The sequence below is a fragment of the Haliotis rufescens genome, unplaced genomic scaffold (genome assembly GCF_023055435.1).
Source record: "Haliotis rufescens isolate VD_foot unplaced genomic scaffold, xgHalRufe1.0.p SCAF_11, whole genome shotgun sequence".
Lineage (NCBI taxonomy): Eukaryota > Metazoa > Mollusca > Gastropoda > Lepetellida > Haliotidae > Haliotis > Haliotis rufescens.
In genome coordinates, this window is record NW_025963791.1 from 28,942,013 (window position 1) to 28,963,594 (window position 21,582).

The window sequence follows — 21,582 nt, forward strand, 5'->3', positions numbered from 1 at the left end:
ATTTCTTTTGAAAACCAGTAAAATAATAATGCAATGTGCACAGTGTTTGTATGATATACATGTTCGCATTTTAGTTGAAAATGTTTAACAAGTTTAAACTAATTTAAGAAATCAAAAATAGAACACACCTTTCTGTATAGTGTAAAAAGACACTTGCTTTTGGACATGAGACACGGTTGCGTCGATTGTATCGCACGAAAATATAACATCCATTCACTCAAAGGTCTTAACTCTCGCAATAGTACATATACAGCCCTCACACAGGCTGGGCTGCAATGAACACAAACACCACCACATCGATAGCTACACAAAGTCATGTGTGAAGTACATACCTGCAAGGGAACTCCGGACAGATAGGTAAAGTATCACAGCTTGAAACATACACCTCCAATCATCAGGGGAAATGTGACCTGGCCAGCCGATGAAAGAGCCTGACTACTAGTAGTGCACACCCCGCCCTCAATACGTCAGATAACCTCACTCCTCTTGCCCACACACTTGTCCTAGCCGTGTTCATTCAGGAGATGAGCCCCGCCCACCTGCCTGCATTAAACCGTTTCATCCGAGGCCTGGGTAATCAACCGTACCGCAACCTGCGTTTGTACCTACCTTTAATTAGGACATCCTTAATTCGTTTGCATTTAACAAAAACGTTTGCATAGTTGTAAAGCTCCGATGAACATGGTTTGGCGTGGTATTCAGGGTTAGGAGGCTTCATGGATTGCACAGTGTGTTTTGTTTGTTGAAGGATACTGAAAGCAATGTTGAATACAAGCGGGATGATATTTACATGATAAGCTATAGTATAACCACACTGAACTGTTCGGTATGACAATGTCATCTTGATAAGCCATTAGTGATGTATGTTGTTTCGTTTTGTGGTGATATAAAGGACGGTAAAGCCTGAATTATTAGTAACATATTGGCCAGGGTATTGATGTTTAGAATAGGTTTGTGTTCAAATGCTTACGCTGATGCTGTTGTGAAGCGTTGTTCATACATATTATACTAGAGTATACATTTGACAAAGCGTTTTGAAAGCCAGTACTCACACTCACAGACAACACACGCACACATTCACTCACATCCACACACACTCACAGACAACACGCACACAGAAGTACGCACACACAAACATGTTCACACACACACACCCCACACACTCACACACACACACACACTTGTGATTATGTCATTAAAAATATCATTAGAATGTTAATAATTTTGACATTTTCGGTCACATACAATCACACCAGCAGGCGATAACTAACAGGAGAGTATTGACAGAAATAATTGCAAATATGAATCAGGCTTTGCTAAGCAAACTACACCGCACTCCTATTTTGCTGAAAGTATGTCACGGTACAGTAATGAGGGCGTCGAAAGTGCCTATTGAATACCTGAAATAACTCAAGGTTGACGCCAATCAGATTGAACGTTACAGCAAACACCCGGTACTGCTCAGCCAATCAAACTGGTTGTTACATACCTATGCGGATAAGATCTGTCAAGGCAGATAGACTGGGTGCTAATTGCTTTTAAAATGATCTTTTGATGCATTGCGACGTATGTGCAAGCATAACATAACATTATATAACATGCATATGCTATTATCTCATGTTATACGAGGAAAACACTGACATATACTCATTATTCGAATTACATATTAAAATACTCATAAATCATGCATTATGGCGTCCCATTTCCATAATGCCTGTCGGTTACATGATCCTATAATTGTATTCGCATGTATATGAGGTGTTCACATTTGATAACATACAGAGGCAACGTTTGATTAGGATGCATAATGAGCGTCTGGGCTTTTAGGGTTAATTGATATTTCGCGATTGAAAAACATGCTCAAAGAATCGAATAATCTATAAGCAGTAACATTAACACTTTGCTCGTATGAGATCCAAACGGAAGAATCGATACCATTGGTAAATACATTACATTAAACACATAACGGTCGATATCTGTCAGTGACGTGGGTTGGACTGGTTCTAACAGTTACTTCAGTGGTGGATGTACGGACGTTGAGGTGGTCCAGGTGGAGCAGGGCGTGCTTGCCCTTTTCGCGAACACCTGGTGTCATCGCTGGTCACATGTTGCGCCCAGTGGAAGTTGTGTCGGCGGATAATCGAGACTGGTTATTCTCTGGCGTTGACGTTTTACGTCTTACGTCGCAGAATAAAGAGGACATTGTCATATCTCCTCTGATGCTTCCATATTTCCACGAGGCGTCTCAATCTCGTCTCATGCCATGACCGAAGATATATCTTGAAGTACTGAATGTGAAAAGCTGTATTGGAAAACTTTTGCATAGTGTCTCCACGAACTAACTGGACCACAAGTGAATTGTGCACGCCATACCTTAAAATGTGTCGGAATCATACACTGAATTCTACTTTTGGCGTTTTTTTGTTTATGATCATGGAAGGGACTTGTTGCTTGTATTTATCGCAATAGCTGTGGAGAAAGTACATACGAAATATGGAAGATTGAAGAATCCAGGTACGAAGAAGAATCACTAGTCTGTCTTACAGACCCTGATACAAATATATCAAATACAGCCCGTGCAAGCCTATAATATTTGGCAAGTCTAGATTACTGCAGTCTCATGTAAATGAAGAGAGTCTCTAGGCTCCTTTTTATTATATTTTCATTAAGATAATTTAACAACTGTTTTTTTCTGTACGATATGTTCATTTCAGAGACCAGCTGTTAGTATCAAGAATCACGAGACAGCTATCACACAGTCACTGTGATAAGCAACAACACAGATGTCACGTTGACACGGTATCATAATCCATAATTCATATAAGAATCGATATTTTCAATTTTACACCTCTCCAACTACAATTATTGATTGGTGTCCTTATTTAATAACGTTATGCTGTTCTTTCAGAACAAAGGACTGATCAAACTACATGGGAAAGGTCTTGTGTTTCGTTGCCTAGGTATAGGTTGGAAAACTGTCATGCACAATTGGTCGCTGTATATTTGCCGTCCCAATACTTGATAGCTGAGAGTAACTGACTTTATAGTGTCCGTTATTGATTAGCAAGGACAAATAGGGCATGCAACAAGCATGCATTAGGTATGTGTCAGTACGCTCGTGTAAACTTGGAAAGGCATATTCGATGGAAGGAGACTGCAATGCGTAGACTCAACAGAATGCAATAAATGTATAGAGTACCCCGGGTTCTTCTTGTGGTGTCTGATACAATGTGTTTAACGCCGCTTTGAACAATATTCCAGTAACGCCATGGAGCGTAGTTTCACGTGGGAGGAAAGGCCGAAGTGATACAGGTCTCAGGCATTTACCACTTCAGTGAAACCCACGAGTTCGGGTATGTTGTTGACAACCCTAGAAACATAATCGGAGTGTACTGGGATTCGAACCCACAATCATAGGTTTCTGGCGTGGTCAAGGGACGCAACTCCGCGTAGAACATTGATGTTAAATATAACACGTAAATATATTTCTGGAATCAATATATACGTCAACAAAATTGAAATCGGTTGTGCAAATACAAACTACAAAATACCTCTATAATAAACTGTACTGCGTGTTACTACATATATTATATAAATAATTGGAAGTTTATCGTGCAAATGGTATTGTGTAAACACATGTATTGATTAACCAGGTAAAACAGTCTTGCCTGGTTGCACGGGCCTTTTTGATTGATAGATAAGTAGCATGTGTCAGAGCTCAAACAGGCGTCGTGCTCTGGAACAAGGATATGTTTTACATGTTATCCTATAATGATAAATGTTTTTTTTCCTTTACAGTAACATTGAAATTTCTGGTCTGCGAACCAGACAAGCGTATATTCAATAAGGGAGTCATGCAAATGGATGTTTTGAGGTACAACAACAGAATGAACCACCTACATAGATTTTAGTTACCGTGGTGTCATGGATGTTGGTGCTAGGCTTTGATTCCTTCATAAACACACAAACAGATGGGAATCTCTATTCTTCACATTTAGGGAACATACGTGGAATATAATCGCCCTGAGTGCAGAGGGTGCCTATCGTTTCGAAGACCATGTTTATCTCCCCAAAAGATTAGTTATATTGATGTGGGTAATATATACTTTATTTAAGAATTATGTGAAATTCTTGTGCGTAAGGACATCCATGCGTAAGGACATTCACTGACAGACGTATATCTAAGTTTCGAAAGGGTATGCTTAGGTGAAGGACACGCCTATTGGTCTGTCAAAGGCACTAAAGTGTACCAGGATCCGCTGTTCACTCGTGTCAATCCCAGATGCGCCCTGATTATGATTGTCGGTTTGTCATCACCATACCCATGCTCATGTGCTTCACAAATATGAGATGAGACTACGATTACGTCTGTAGCTCTACCACATGTACGCAGACAGGCTGTGATACAACGGTAAAATTGTTGAAAAGACGTTAAATCCAACTCACTCAGTCACTCAACTATAGGGCGGTAGAGTAGCCTGGTGGTTAAAACGTGGTTAAAACGTCACACCGAAGAGCCGGGTTCGATTCCGACATGCGTACAATGTGTAAAGCCCATATCCGGTGTCCTCCGCCGTGATATTGGAATATTGTTAAAAGCCGCGTAAAACCATACTCATTCACTCACCAATAAATCTGAAGTTGACAAAGGGTATTCGTGTTCTACGAGAAATGGGTGTGAAGTGATGTCTTGTCCTCTGCTAACCAATCCGGTGCTTATATCACTACAGACCGCCTCCGTGGTCTAGTGGTAGAGCGTCCGCCCGGAGAGCGGAAGGTCCGGGGTTCGATCCCCGACCGCGTCATACCAAAAGACGTTAAAAGATGGTACTTATTGTTACCCTGTCTGACGCTCGGCATTAAGGGGTTAAAACAAGGACTGGTCGGCTCGGAGTCAGTATACTCTCTCTGAGTGGGGTATTTATGTTAAACGGCGGCATGGTATCTCAGTGAGCTAGCACTATATATCGGCATCAGTCCGGACTAGTAAAGGAGCCACACACACACACACGCGCATGCACGTCGCTATATAAGTGCAATAATCTTGGACGCGACGTTAAACCCCATTTCACCTCACCTTATATCATTACACATATATGTCATGTTATTCTACGCAACCGATATTCGGTTGACTCTACTCTACATATTATACCATGTTTTCGTGTGTCTGAACAAGCTGCAATCTGTTACTTGTTTCATTATCAATATAATCCGTATTCCTAACCACCGCATATGTTAGCACCATTCCAGAGGTAACACCGCACTGTGTCTTATACATATTCAGTACATCTGGTTGTACACTGACAGCGACATCCCGCTACTTCGGCAGGTACAGTTCCCAGTAGATTTGCCCACACAACATTTCCGATTTAAGGTCGAATAATGTCTTTTTGCATCAATGTAGACTTCAGTAACGCGGGGTGTCCGGGCAAACGAGGTTACACTGTAAGTTGGTCCTGACTAGCGGGGTTCTATTGTATGTGGGACTTAAGTAACCGCCATATCAGTCGTTCTACTGTTACCTTAGACTGATATTTCAGTCTCTGAAATCTTATATCACACAATATCCTTCTTGACTCTAAAAATAAAATAAAAATTCCCTATGCTGATTTCAGAATATTGTGGAATAGAGCTAGCTTGAGCTGGCTAGACTTGCTTTTGTATGCATTTTTAGATAATTATTTTGTTTCATAAAATAAATATATTCCACGGTCATGGTGCAGGACTACTGTTACCTATGCCACGTACTTATCCTAAGAATAATTAAAGTTGTTGTTGTTTTGTTTGTTGTTTAACGCCACACTTAGCAATGTTCCGGTCTGTAGATAATCGAGTCTGGACAAGACAAGCCAGTGATTGATAACATGAGCATCGGTCCGCGCAATTTGGATACAATGACATGCATCAACCAAGTCAGCGAGCCTGACCACCCGATCCCGTTAGTCACCTCTTACGACAAGCAGAGTCGCTTTTTACAGCAAGCGTGGGTTGCTGAAGACCTATTCTACCCCGGATCTTCACGGGTCTAATATATAAGTAAACGCGTTAATCGGGATATCATTTGAAACTAGATTGGTAAAGTTACAATATACAGAAAACAGATTCGTGAGCTACTTTGTCAAATTATCAACATGCATGCCATCAAATAAAATCCAAAACAGCTCCACATTGTCATAAACATCAAATCGCTCTGGCAAAACAGCTCAGAGAAGAATGAGTATAATTAATCTACATACTTTCGCTTATACATGATGCAATTAATCACTGACATGATGACAGAGTGGTTGTTAATTGAGGAACCCATGTGTCTATCCCAGTAGGATCCCTGTATGCATTTTTAGATAATTATTTTGTTTCATAAAATAAATATATTCCACGGTCATGGTGCAGGACTACTGTTACCTATGCCACGTACTTATCCTAAGAATAGTTAAAGTTGTTGTTGTTCTGTTTGTTGTTTAACGCCGCACTTAGCAATATTTCGGTCTGTGGATAATCGAGTCTGGACAAGAAAAGCCAGTGATTGATAACATGAGCATATGTCCTCGCAATTTGGATACAATGACATGCATCAACCAAGTCAGCGAGCCTGACAACCCGATCCCGTTAGTCGCCTCTTACGACAAGCATAGTCGCCTTTTACGTCAAGCATGGGTTGCTGAAGACCTAGTCTACCCCGGAATCTTCACTTTAGTTAGGAAACAATGGGGTACCAAGGTCACAGACATTAGTACCAAGCAATAAATAGATAAGGAGAAAACGACGACGAGACTTTAATGAGATGTATGATCAATTAGATAATTACCTTCGAGTTAATAATTAAACCGACCATCTGCTCAGTCGTTAATTAAACAGTTCATCAAACAGTTGCATTCGACATTACGCTTGGCAGAAGATAACAAACCAGATTCTATTTGACATTTTGAAATAACATCAAATATAATGTAAAGAGAAATAGCTTATTTCTGACATGTGGTGTGTCATCCTGACATCCTAAATTTAATATTCGCTGACGTATATTCACGCACTATGCTATTATGGCAATCCAAGGTCTCAGCAAGTTATGTAATACATTGATATGACACTGAACAGAAGCAAACGAGATTACAGATGTTTTGATATAGAAGGTTGATATCAACAGTTAACACGTATCAGGACATTGGTTAGTTTTATATATACAAAACAGGTGGGACGTTGTGGATACCACTAAACATTAATTCCTGCAATGGAATAGCAAATATAAACTGGGCGGCAAAAGAAAGTATAGGTCGAGTTCCATGATCGATAAAAAAATAACAAGGAGAGGTTTTGTTGTGAACTATAATATAATCTAGGGAGGGGTAACACATGATTGATCAACCACAATTTGAATGAAATTGTGCAATCACAGGTAATGTAAGCTCAAGGTAAACAATGGTAAACAATGGTAAACAATGGTAAACAAATAATATAAAACGTCAACGCCAGAGAGTAACCAGCCACGAGTATCTACCGAAACAGATTCTATTGGGCGTAAAACGGTGAAAATTATAAGACTGGATCACTGAGAATCAGTGATGACACCAGGTGTTCGCGAAAGGGGTAAGCATGTCCTGCAATAGTCAACAACCAACCAAAATACAAATAAGCGACAAAGCCGATTCCATAATCATAAGAAATCAAGTTGTATGATTTTAACTATATCCTGTGTTTAAGCATCACTGTCAGATGGTGATGACACCAGGTGTTCGCGAAAGGGGTAAGCATGTCCTGCAATAGTCAACAACCAACCAAAATACAAAAAGGCGACAAAGCCGATTCCATAATCATAAGAAATCAAGTTGTATGATTTAACTTTATCATGTGTTTAAGCATCACTGTCAGATGGTGATGACACCAGGTGTTCGCGAAAGGGGTAAGCATGTCCTGCAATAGTCAACAACCAACCAAAATACAAATAAGCGACAAAGCCGATTCCATAATCATAAGAAATCAAGTTGTATGATTTAACTTTATCATGTGTTTAAGCATCACTGTCAGATGGTGATGACACCAGGTGTTCGCGAAAGGGGTAAGCATGTCCTGCAATAGTCAACAACCAACCAAAATACAAATAAGCGACAAAGCCGATTCCATAATCATAAGAAATCAAGTTGTATGATTTTAAATATATCCTGTGTTTAAGCATCACTGTCAGATGGTGATGACACCAGGTGTTCGCGAAAGGGGTAAGCATGTCCTGCAATAGTCAACAACCAACCAAAATACAAAAAGGCGACAAAGCCGATTCCATAATCATAAGAAATCAAGTTGTATGATTTAACTTTATCATGTGTTTAAGCATCACTGTCAGATGGTGATGACACCAGGTGTTCACGAAAGGTGAGTGTGTCTAGTTTAACGCTGTCTGTTTGTTTCCTCGTGGATGTCAGCTTTTTGTCGAAGGAAGCAGGGACAACCTGACTCACGCCGTAGACGTTAACCACTTTGGTGAAACCCATGAGCACAGGTAAGATGCTACCAAGGATCCTAATCAGGGAGAACCAAGGAATTGAAGCAATAATATGAGGATCCGGACACACCGAAGGGACACAATTCTGTGGCGACTTCTAACGCTGAAATAGCTACAGATAATGACAGCTTTCCAACATGCACTTTTGATTTTACACAGAAAATATACAACCTATGTACACTCAAACTTCTAACGCCCTAGCCGTATCATGTGAATGGTATTTCCGAGGTATTTGGGAATGTTAACATATATGCGATCTGCTATTAACGCCAAGATGAGATATACGTTGTATGAAAAAAACCCGAAGGTCTATTCTAAAGAATTTATACTTTAGTACGGAATGTCTGATATTTCTGGATTTTTAAGAAAACAATTAATACAGATAAGTAACGTCTCACGACCAATGGCTTGTATATTCTATCTCAAACCATATTCTATACTCAAATATGGCCATGATTCAGAAGATGTATGCATGAGCAAGAATGTTTTGCATCAAACAAGCAACATATGGAGATATTTTTATCGGTAAGATTAATCCGTTAGTCATAAAGTGACATTTCTGAACTGAATACTGTCAAGGAAACGCCTGAGGCGAGATCCGTAAATACATAATTATTGCAATCATTACGATCTTATGACGAATACGACTTTGTTGTGTACCGAGTTCGTGTGCTAGTCCAATATGGCGGGATAGCATGTGGCTAAGTCTTGAAACAGAGAGGGGTTTAAGAAAGAATTACTTCACAGCTCATCCCTCGGTAAAACAAATGGACATACGTGTCTGTTAAGACTTAGCTATTTAGGGACATGCGGTGGTACTGATGGGGAAGGAAGCTTGAATAGGTGGCTTTAAGAAGTATTACCATGTTTCCTTCACTGTCTGACAAGCTGCGGAAGTCTAAAGAGATCGTTTTGAGCATACTCAATGATTCTGTGTGGCAGTTTTTCAATAGCCTTACAAAATAAATATATACTCTACATCTGTTGGGCAGTGAACAAATAATATCATTGTTACTATCAAAATTTAATATGAAATATATACAGTAAACTACGGTTATAACGAACTCAAAGGGACCACTAATTTTAGTTCGTAATAACCGTAGTTCGTTATAAGCATATATACAGCATATACACAACATATGGCCGGGACTAAAAACTAAGTTCGTTATATCGATCAGTTCGTTATGAACGTAGTTTACTGTACATACGTTCTGTATTTAAATACTGTTTATATGGAAATAAGATACATTTCTAAGCTTCTTACATGCATGAAGTCCCTTTATCTTATAGTTTAGGGTGGGTTACAAATGATGAACATGGAAACCACGGATGGCTAATGCTGTAAAATATCACTGTACATGTACATCATGCTTTGGTTGGGACTGTTGTTCCAGATGCTGCTGAAGAATAGGACAATACTGTCAATTCAGTTTATTCATATATAACTGTAAGGCCAAAGGCCCATAGTTGAGAATACTCACATGTGGAAGCGGTTAAGAATGTAACAAGGATTCATTTCTTAATAACATGGCATGATAAATAAATAGAGATAGATTTTGTATTGCCGTTTTGCTCACACGTGATATTAAAGAGAAAAACTTGAATTTATTTGGATTTAGATAGTATTTTTGTACAATATATTTTTTCCTTAAATTATCATATTTACAACATACAAGTAAAAAGTGAATTTCATCTTCGACAACATTTAAGGAACTTTGTCTACATAATCTTAAACATTTTGTATTTGTTTGTGCGTGCCAACTGCAATGATGTTCAATATATTGAAATAAGTTACATTTCTAAGCAACTGACATACATTAAGTCCCTTTCTCTTATTGTTTGGGTGGGTTACAAATGATGAACAATTAAATCACGGATGGCTAATGCTGTAAAACATCTCTGTACATGTACATCATGCTTTGGTTCGGACTGTTGGTCCAGATGCTGCTGAAGAAGGGGACCATGCATAGATTAAATCGAGTCTCATTCCAATCGATCAAGATACAACATCCTTACGTCAATAATGGACATCTTTTACGTCCCAATAGAATTGATATTTATACATAAATATTAGCAGATTGCGATATGATTGGAAACCTAATTTAGACAGCTGTGTAGTGTGGGCCAGGGGGTCATGTCCGTGAACAACTGACCTTCCTTTACATTTTCCCATCAAGTAATGCCTTGTCAATGGTCTGAGCAAACGATGTTCAGATTTACGACTGCAGAGGATTTAGGGTTTATCTTCTAGTATCCTTTTATGCGAGGACCCTGATGGCGGCCGCTGATTTCTTCGCTGTTGCCGGGAGTGTAATTATAGTCTACATTACTGAGGGAATCAGGTCTTCTCGCTGATGTTATTTTCCGGACTTGGATCCCCCAGCTTATCTCTGAACATTGATGAGGCAATTACTGGGGGGAACACTGGGTGCTTGCTCACACTAGCGTGGTTTTATTAATTATACAACTCGTCACGGCTTACGGCTTCATAATATACACAGTTAACATGAGAACAGTGGAGTACACAATTTCGTCCATTAAAATGTAAAAGGCAGTGAGTACATATTGTGATACAAATGAATTTGGATCAGCGAGAGCGAATGTTGTTGTCATCCCTATTATATCTACTTCAGAGCCTATGTGGATCCAGGGAAGTCAGTGACTGAAAGCAAGAATGATGGTCGACGACATTGATACACGCTGACACGCAATCCGAGCTCCCGAGCCCACTGAGGACTAATTTGACCACGGAATCCCCACGTGGTCGTATCAGTGTTTGTTTGTTTGTTGTTTAACGCCGCACTCATCAACATTCGAGCAATATGACGACGGTCTGTAAATGATCGAGTCTGGACAAGACAATCCAGTGATTGATACCATGAGCATCGATCTATGCAATTGGGATACAATGACGTGCATCAACCAAGTCAGCGACCTGACCACCCGATCCCGTTAGTCGCCTCTTACGACTAGCATAGTCTCCTTTTACGGCAAGCATGGGTTGCTGAAGACCCATTTTACCCCGGATCTTCACGGGTCGGTCGGATCAGTGAGATGAACAGGGGAAAGGAAACTAAAAAATGCACAAGCCTTATAATAGCTCGAATAACTGATCGATACGAAGTATACACCCATGTCATGAAATGATCATATCCTACTGCCAATCCTCATGTCCAATTGGGGGCGGTCGGGTAGCATAGTGGTTACGCTCGTTCGCTCGTCACGCGTTAGATTCCCGACATGGGTACAATGTGTGAAGCCCTTTTCTGGTGTCCCCCGCCGTGATATGGCTGGAATATTGCTAAAAGCGGCGTAAAACCAAACTTACGCACTCACTCATGTCTCATTCGTGTCATCACTGCTTTACCACGGACCCGGATGTTTCCACTTCTCAAACGACCTTGAAGCGGCCGCCGTCTGTTTCCTGAAATGTGAGCAGTTATACTCTGACGGCTGTCATCAGGTTAAAGGCCTGTTAGTACTCCCAAAGCCAACTTCTACAGCTACCATTGCTCTAAGCTCCTGGTCGTCGGTGCATCTAATGTTGTGAAGAATGGATGTGAGACATGTTTGTCGTAACAACGCAGAATATTGAAATGCCTGTCTGTCTTGTATTGAAATACCATAGATATGTTTCTAAAATTCCGTGAGCTAAGCTGCTATGCCTACATGGCTATGCGGCATGTACATATAACGATACAGTCTTCAAAATAGATTTCAGTTACCTTGGTTTCTGGAGTCAAAGTAAACTGCATCTCCTCTCAAAATAGACTTTCATTAGACTTGCGTACGAAAGATCCTTCACAGATTGCAATCTTTTCCGAGGAACGTCGAGGCAATGGCGAATTATAAAGAATCTTAATCTTCACAAACCATTGACCTAAATCTCTGAATATCACCTGCTTGTCATCAGTCATCGACTACGGCTTCTTTCATGTCTCAATAAGAATGTACGGAAAAAAGGTGTACACCCTCACCATAAAAATTCCAATCTTAGGGCTGAAAATAGCTTACCTGGAATGCATTAGTTCGTCAAAGAGGTTGGCAGCGACATGTTTACTGAGGCATCAGGAATCTTGTTTCAATAAACAGGGATCCCGATAAAGGACATTTTATACAGAACTGGACATCTCGCTCGTACATTGATGCCAGCAACAAAGGGTCTTGCATAAGATCTATTGTGGAGGTGTTTTTTTGGACTACATTTTCCACTATATACCATCATTAATTTCCCCAGGGCGGCAGTAAAATCAACTTATGAATGCTGATAGTTTGCAGAAATTGATGGACGAATGTTGGAATATTCCATACGGATATTTGAAAGTCTGTATGATGAATATTTGGCGGCTAGACACTTTAAGGCAGGAAATAAATGTTGCGATACATTTGATAAAAACGCTCATAAAAATATGATGAATTGAAATGAATTATTTAATAGTACTTTATCATGATTATATTAAATGGCATATCTACTGGAGAAAGGCAATTACAATTATAACTTATTAATAACTTTGTTTACGTCTGCATAAAACAATTTTCATTTTTCAAATATTTCAAGCAGCAAAAACAATAACCCCCTTCCCTTGTTACAGATCAATAGTGACTCTCTGGAAACATCCCTGCGTTACTTCTCACACGGTAGATGAGTCGTCATCACATTACATAACCCTCCTCGCCCAGAAAGCAAATATGTTGAGATTTAATACTTTTAGGAAGTATTTATTTGTCCTTACAGTATATCAGAGGATACATACGGTTGCACTAGCATTACAGTTTACCAGACGAAGTGTTTACCGATGGAAGGATATTTGCTGATCATTGTCTTTAGGGGTTCCATAAAGCGGAATACAACCCAAGTTTGCTGTGACACACACATGGGCTTGAGGGGTCAATTGTTAGAGTACATACGCAATGCTACATATGACTTCAGCTTTGCAAGAGACCGCCTCCGTGGTCTAGTAGCTGAGCGTTCGCCCGGAGAGCGGAAGGTCGGGGATTTGATCCTCGGCCGCGTCATACCAAAAAACGTTAAGGATTAAATTTGTTGTTGACCTGCATGGCGCTCGGCATTAAGGGGCTAACAAAACAGGTCGGCTCGGAGTCAGTATACTGTGTCTGAGTGGGGTATTCTTGTTAAACACTGGCATGGTATCTCAGTGGGCTAGCACTATAAATCGGCATCAGTCCGGACTAGTAAAGCAGCCCCACACGCACCAAGGGCATTGTTATGAGGGAGGGGTCCAAAATATCAGTCAATTTTACTGCCTACAACATTCTACATTTGGGTTTCAAGGGAAGGTCGTCCTGGGGGCAAACAAACACATACACACGCACACACACGCACGCACGCACGCACGCACGCACGCACGCACGCACGCACGCACGTGTGCAATAATCTTGGTCGCGACGTTAAACTCCATTTCACCTCACCTCACCTCATCTTTGCAAGTTATACCCATATTATTGACCGTCGATGAATCGACGCTAATCAAATAGGAATGCAATGTACAATGTAAGTTGTAAAATCCCACTTGGGACATACGTGCCATTGCATCGTACACATTCGTTTGTTGTTTCCAACTAAATGTGTAGAGAATGGAAGTACATTTGTAGTTGTCTGTTGGCGCTTAAATTTGCTATGAGTGATGATTCATAAAGTGATTCCAGGAATGGAGGGATCAGTGTAATTGAGAAATACACCTAGAAACCCGATTTTCATCATGCTGAATATGGATAAATAACATGTAGTGTTACAAGCGTTTCCCTGCTTCAGTCATACTGCGGCACAACTCTCACTGAACACCTGAATGTTGATCTCAGCTTGAGCAATACAATCATATACTTCATTAAGTCGCATACCAGAAATGTCAGAATGGTAAATTGGTAATGTTAAAGGAACGCTACCTTATTAAACCCTAATAATATAGTTATAAGCAGCCCACACTCCAACCACACTAATAGCCACCGAACAAGCAGCTTCATATTATACATGATTGCCTACATAAGCTATAATATAGGGCAAGTGATATGCATAATCCAACTGGTTACGGTGTCTTGCTGTGACATTTCGTCAACCATTCAACAGGCACAGACGAAGAGTAAAACCCGGATCACCAGGAAAGATGCACTTAAATACAAGCAGTGATTACATGACCGTGTTTTTATTATTATATATAAGTTTGTTTGTTTGTTGTTTAACGCCGCACTCGGCAATATTCAAGCTATATGACAGCTGTTTGTAAATAATCTAGTCTGGACCAGACAACCCAGTGGTTGACATCATGAGCATCGATCCACGCAATTGGGATACAATGACATGCATCAACCAAGTCAGCGAGCCTGACCACCCGATCCCGTTAGTTGTCTCTTACGACAAGCAGAGTCGCTTTTTACAGCAAGCGTGGGTTGCTGAAGACCTATTCTACCCCGGATCTTCACGGGTCTAATATATAAGTAAACGCGTTAATCGGGATATCATTTGAAACTAGATTGGTAAAGTTACAATATACGGAAAACAGATTCGTGAGCTACATTGTCAAGTTATCAACATGCATGCCATCAAATAAAATCCAAAACAGCTCCACATTGTCGTACACATCAAATCGCTCTGGTAAAACAGCTCAGAGAAGAATGAGTATAATTAATCTACATACTTTCGCTTATACATGATGCAATTAATCACTGACATGATGACAGAGTGGTTGTTAATTGTGGAACACATGTGTCTATCCCAGTAGGATCCCTGTATTGAACATAATCAGCAAATACCAGGGTTCAGGGTCGTACACACTGAGACACACCAGCAGCCTGCAGGAGGTATGATGACGACTCGCTGCACTTGATGGGCCCCTGACTGCAACTGACTACAAGCCGGCCGGGACTTTCTGGGCCTTGTAACGTGTACTGCGTTTGCCTACTAAATGAAAGTGTCTGCTAATTGCGGACCAGGGGGAAGTTGAAGTCACTGAAGACTTTCAAAAGGCTTTTTTGTGGAGATGTGTTTTTTCAGGTGAACAAGTTGCTTGTCTTTGCATATGTTTGTGACGGGTGCCTCCGGTGGCGCGTGATAGTGATTCATAAATACATGTTTATGATGTAGTCGGAATCGTACAATGCTCTCGGTGGAGATTTCTTCTGATAATGGAAATGATTTAGTCGCTTTATTTTAGATGAAACAAATACAATCTATTTAATGGACTCTGGATGAAGATTTTTTGCTTATGGTTAATAAATATTTATCATTCAAAATGAACAATGGGGTGGTAATGGATCGGTAAACAATCCCTGTCGGCTTTTGTGACTCTGCATGGTTAATTCAGTCTGCACATTCGCTATTGTAGAAACCACTGCACTGATTCATATAGTTTCGTATTATTTTCATAAAACTATGTATCTTTTATGGACTTTTATGATTTTCGGGAATTACCAGTGCCATTAATCATGCATGAAATTGTTATTGAATCATACAATCACGTTAACGTATTATAGGATACACAAAGCCACAACAGTAACATATAACCTGAGCCAGCGGCATATTATACTTGCCATGGTTCTCTGCAGGATGATTTATTGATTTCCTATGTCCTCGGTGTGATTCCCAAAAGATGTTCTGTGTCATGGTGAGAGAGAGAGAGAGAGAGAGAGAGAGAGAGAGAGAGAGAGAGAGAGAGAGAGAGAGAGAGAGAGAGAGAGTTGGTTTTAACGCCGCTTTTAACAGTATTCCAGTTATATCACGGCGTGTCAGCTTAATGTGGGAGGACAGCCCGAAGTGGTGCAGGTCTCAGACGTTTACCACTTTAGTGAAACCCACGAGCACGGGTATGGTGCTGACAAACCTAGAAACATAATAGGGGCGAACCGAGATTCGAACCCACAATCATAGCTTTCTTGCATTCCCAAGGGACGCAACTCTGCACAGCGAATCGCGGCACCTTAGCCGACTGGGCCATCCGTGGCCCCGAGAGAGAGAGAGAGAGAGAGAGAGAGAGAGAGAGAGAGAGAGAGAGAGAGGGGGGGCGGGAGGGCGGGAGAGAGAGAGAGAGAGAGAGAGAGAGAGAGAGAGAGAGAGAGAGAGAGAGAGAGAGAGAGACTTGTACGAGGAGCGCGGCAAGATACTCGCCAAATACTAATGATCCATTCACCCCTCCTCAGGTTTCTATTTAATCGGGCCTATTTCTCATGGCAGTGTTACAGGTGCACAATTTGACTAACCGATTAATCCCTTCAGAGGGCGGAACAGTGAGGCAATGCCATTCTGGAGCCATGATGACTGAGGGAGCGTTGCTTATGTCATCCGTACCATTCATCATGCGCCCTGAACAGTACAGACTTTCTGACCCGTATCATAACGACTGATCGTTACGTCATGCGGACGCACAAAGAGGAAGTTTCCCACAAAGACGATACTTGCACATTGGCGTGAACAGGGAACCGCCCTAGCCCTAGTCATGATCAAACTGCATGAACCATTTCACAATTTGAGCTGATTTGTGTTTGTTTACCTTAAGGACCAAATGCCGTATCGTGTATTTGAATAGCTTGTTTCACTGAATGGCATGAAACAACAGCAAACCAAAGACACCGTCACGACGTAGAGCCACTGACTATGCTTGTGATACAAGATCGCGTAATCTTATCCCTAAACCAGGGAGAGTTCACGCGATCACTCACCCAACGATAACATACCTGCTACCTGAATCATAGCATTATCGTTGTGATTGGTTCTCTGACTGGCGTAATTGTCTGGAGCTCCATATTGATGTCGTTATTGGGATGGTCTCTCAGTCGTAAAGGTGTCGGTGACCTTGGTCTCGCAAAACACAAGGATTTTCATTATCTTTGTAGGATAACTTTTTCCCGTCGTCACATGATTGGTCACGTTCTTTTAACACACTTTTTGTTCTACCATAAAGAACAATATTTGTCCACAGCGTACATTGTTCTTTAATACTGACAACCATTTATTTGTCAAATTACGGAGTACTTCCTGGTCAGATTTACAATGTGAACTGTAGATACACAGGGTCAGGTAGACTGACATTAAGTCCCAGAAGTAAAGGCATCTTATTTAAAGATACATATATACAAATAAAAATATAATCCAAACGGAGCCCAGAAAGTGCTTGACTTAATATCCTCGAGCTGAGGAAATCTAGACTATCAAAGTATTCTCGTCTTGAGTTAAGAATATTTTTAATTTTTTAAAATTCATTCTCAATTGTCTTGGAGACAGACTAAGATCCTTGTTGTACGTGTACATGCATTCTGTGTTGATGTGAGAATGTGTGTGGATGTATTTTCTTATGAGCGTCTGAATTCTACACATATTTATACATTGGACCGGTTTGCGCAGAGGGATAACACCATAACCCAGACAAGAATGTGAACGTTACACATATGGGATATATTTACCACCGAGTTTCCACCGGAGATGAACTTCTATACCTGTGGTTAAAGGTTGGTCGAAATCAGTATTTTAACGGAATCCCAGTTCCGTTACACCATGTGTTATCTTCGTGTGGGTCAGGGTTCTAAAAAACATATTAACTGATAACGTTGCTCCGGATCATTGTATTGCCAGTGGATATTTGCCCTTTACATGTTTATGGGTAGTGTGTAACACTATGCGAACGCGTTTGAAGTGAAGAGGTGAGGTGAAATGGGGTTTAACGTCGCGTCGAGGATTATTGCACTTATATAGCGACGTGCATGTACGTGTGTGTGTTTGTGTGGCTGCTTGTACTAGTCCGGACTGATGCCGATTTATAGTGCTAGCTCACTGAGATACCATGTCGCAGTTTAACATGAATACCCCACACAGTATACTGACTCCGAGCCGACCAGTCCCCTATCCCCTTAATGCCGAGCGCCAGACAGGGTAACAACAAGTACCATCTTTTAACGTCTTTTGGTATGACGCGGCCGGGGATCGAACCCCGTACCTTCCGCTATCCGGGCGGATGCTCTGCCACTAGACCACGGAAGCAGTCGAATAGTGAAGACTTCCATGATCCGTTGCAAACTGAACGTTTCAAAATTGAATTTGTATTCGTTGGAAATGAATTGTCGCCTTGTATCAAGTCTATGTTTACGCTGTGGGATCAGGCTATAAAAGTCCCCTTTACTTAGTTTAGTGTTCTTTGTTTAGATCACACAGGCAGACATAAATGTTAGTTTCGTACACACGCATGGTATTCTTGACGAACCCATGTTTGAGCGCTGACAGCAATCTAATCAAATATAGTTTGTCGCGGCTGTGCCTCGAATAGGTGACCTACATCACGAGTCAGAATATAGTTTGGAATAAATGGTCCGCTGGGGCCACAGCATCCTGAATGATGACCATTTATCCGTAGATAGTGCCATCAGCCTCCGTATGGAATGACCATAGCTTTACCAATGTGACCCTTTTAAACGCACTCAAGTGATCTCTAGCATTCTTGCTCCCTGAATCGCGTCCTTTTTGCTGGGATTGATTTTTACACTGGGTAATTGTTCTGTGTACTCCCCATCGCTGTTTGTTGTTGTCCTAGTAAACAAAGCGTTGTGTCTGACCTACAACCCCTGACCCCAAGTTCAGGGCCACGCCCACTCCAGCGCGCCAGGAGAAATGTCAAGTACAGGATTTGCGTAAGCCTGAGTTTAAGTAAATGCATAACACACCTGTATGATATAAAGCAAGAAAAACACCATGGCGCTTCCACGACATGTATCTCACTGTTAAATGATATAATGCAGGATCAACACAAAGGATATTATCACAAGGTGATAAAACACCTGAAGCAATAAATCCACGCCAGTGCTGCGAACAGTTGTTTCAATGCAATTACCTCAATTAGTACATCAATAATGCATAGATCACACATTACACATACACTGAATAGGCCTTACTCTCTTAGGCTAAGGCACCTATTCATTAACGTCATAGTCAATCGATTAACTTGTAATTACAATTGCTATTTGGCTTATTGCCATACATTGAAATGGGTATCGGTTTTACAAGCTATATTTCGTCGTGACAGCTGTGTGTACCGATAGCTTAGAACTTGCTTGTTTTATTTGTGACTTATGTCACCTTGACACTGGCGTTAATAATTCATAATTTTGTTTTCATCACCAACAATGCTACTGATCCAGTTAACCAACAGAACAACCGATCGATTCGGATAACACATACAGATTAATGCAAACAGAACATGCATGATATAAATTCATATAGATATCTTTAGACTTTTGTTTTGAGAATCATGGCATCAATTCATATACAAGTCTGTACTCTAATGTTATGAGAATGCATGGACACTATAAGCAGCATGCACAGTGATGCCCTTAGCCTCAGGATACAGTCTGCAAAGCTCGCTCACATACCTGATAAGTTAAAATATCCTCAGCATCCACGCGAAGTGTTTAACTCACAACCGTCTTCATGGATGTCCCAGGAGCTGACTCGCAGTAACCACGCCAGAACACACACAGTGTAATTCTAGAGGAAGCGACTCCCTTTCCGCATTACGATCCGTCTAAGCACTGATGCATAGCACAGGGCTGTTGTATTCAACCTAGTGACGAACACTAATGGCACGACTAGTTCCAGGCCGGTGACGCCGTACAACCGTTCTCCAACAGCTATGTGACTATACCAAGAGGTTGTTGCAGGCCGGGAGAGTGGGGCTAACTCCAGCTACGCTTAGAGGTGGTGTGAGATTGTCGACTCAGCCGTGCGTATTGACTATCTGCTACAGTTGGCGGTTGACTCATCAACACGTGTAGCTTGTCGAAACAGCTGAGTGTGTCTGGATACTTGCAACTGTCATACACTGACATGCTATACAATTAATATTATTTGAATTTATGATTGTTTCGAAAGAATTGTTTTGTACCAACCGTGAGGTAGAGTTATCCCCCTTTACATTGTGTCTCCATTGCACATTTAGAGATGAGTAATCGTTAAAATCTTAAAGTGAATTAGTATCCTCTTTAACGGGCTATTTTCCTTAATGTTTCATCTGTTTCACATTTTATGACAGGAACCTTTAAATTGTTGGTTTTCCCTATTGCTATTCATATGTGAACAATCTTGGTATCATTCATCAGTTGTTATTAAATATATTTGAAAGTCGTAAATTCTCTTCGAATTTCTAGATTTATGATTATTAAAGTTTATCATTAATTTTCTAGTTCATTAGTTTCCTTTTCAACATTTAACGTGCTGGTATGATGAGATTTCCGCAAGTTAAATTTAATTAAACCATAAACATGACCAGTGGATAATGATACGGTTGGTATTTTTGGCATTATATATTATATCGACTTAATTGACATTGGTAGTCACTTTTAACAATAAGTGGTGTTGTCTATCTGCCGCCATGCCTGTGTTTCATATCAATCCTAGAATGGTACAGTACAGAGATATGGACCAAGGTCCCATTGGATGCAAATAATATTGACACTCGACTCGCGCTGGACCTGAATGCTAGTTTCAGGAAAGCACGAGGAAACAGAAACCCCAGCATCTGGCAATTGTCATCTATTTAGTATGATACGACCACAGGGCCACGGATAGCCATACTATACTGACTGTACTGATTACATTAAAAAAATGTTTTTAATGTAATCAGTACAGTCAGTATAGTATGGCTATCCGTGGCCCTGTGGGTACGACACAGAGCAAGGTATCCAGTGTTGGGAGTCATGGATAGCAGTGAGTGTTAAAGTATAGGAAATAAAAAAATGATGGCACGAGTAAGCAGATTATCCGTAGCAGCAACGCTCGGAATAAGATGATAGGGGTTGCCAGGTTACCTTGATTTTGATATTTAAAGCAAATTCTCGGAGGCTACAGGAATGTTGGTGTGTTCTTCAAAGGGACGTAACTCGACTCATTGTATCTACATGCGTAACTCTTTCTTGTATATGGGCCGGTGGCCTTTTGTACAATAAACTTCTTTGACTTTGAATAAGATGATAGGGATGGAAGGAGGATAGGGAATGAGTAAGGAGCGTACACATGGGTGGGAGCAAAGGGTGTGGACAACGCCAGAATAACGGTAAAAGGTGATGGGTGAGGACCGGTGTATGGATGGAAGAGGGAT

General features: G+C 40.8%; 1 protein-coding gene across 5 annotated transcripts in view; it reads right to left on the reverse strand.

Annotated features, from left to right (window-relative positions):
• LOC124132602 (sodium/calcium exchanger 3-like) overlaps nucleotides 1-20,230 on the reverse strand; it is a 72,540-nt gene extending 52,310 nt beyond the window's left edge. Inside the window, exon 1 of one of the 5 annotated variants that reach the window (XM_046496588.2) lies at nucleotides 19,859-20,230. The gene's annotated coding sequence lies outside the window, so the exon portion shown is untranslated. Of the gene's footprint in view, nucleotides 1-332; nucleotides 508-19,858 lie in introns of those variants that run through there. The other 4 variants (XM_046496593.2, XM_046496592.2, XM_046496594.2 and 1 more) reach the window with 4 other exon arrangements.
• Between the last annotated feature and the right edge of the window lie 1,352 nt (nucleotides 20,231-21,582).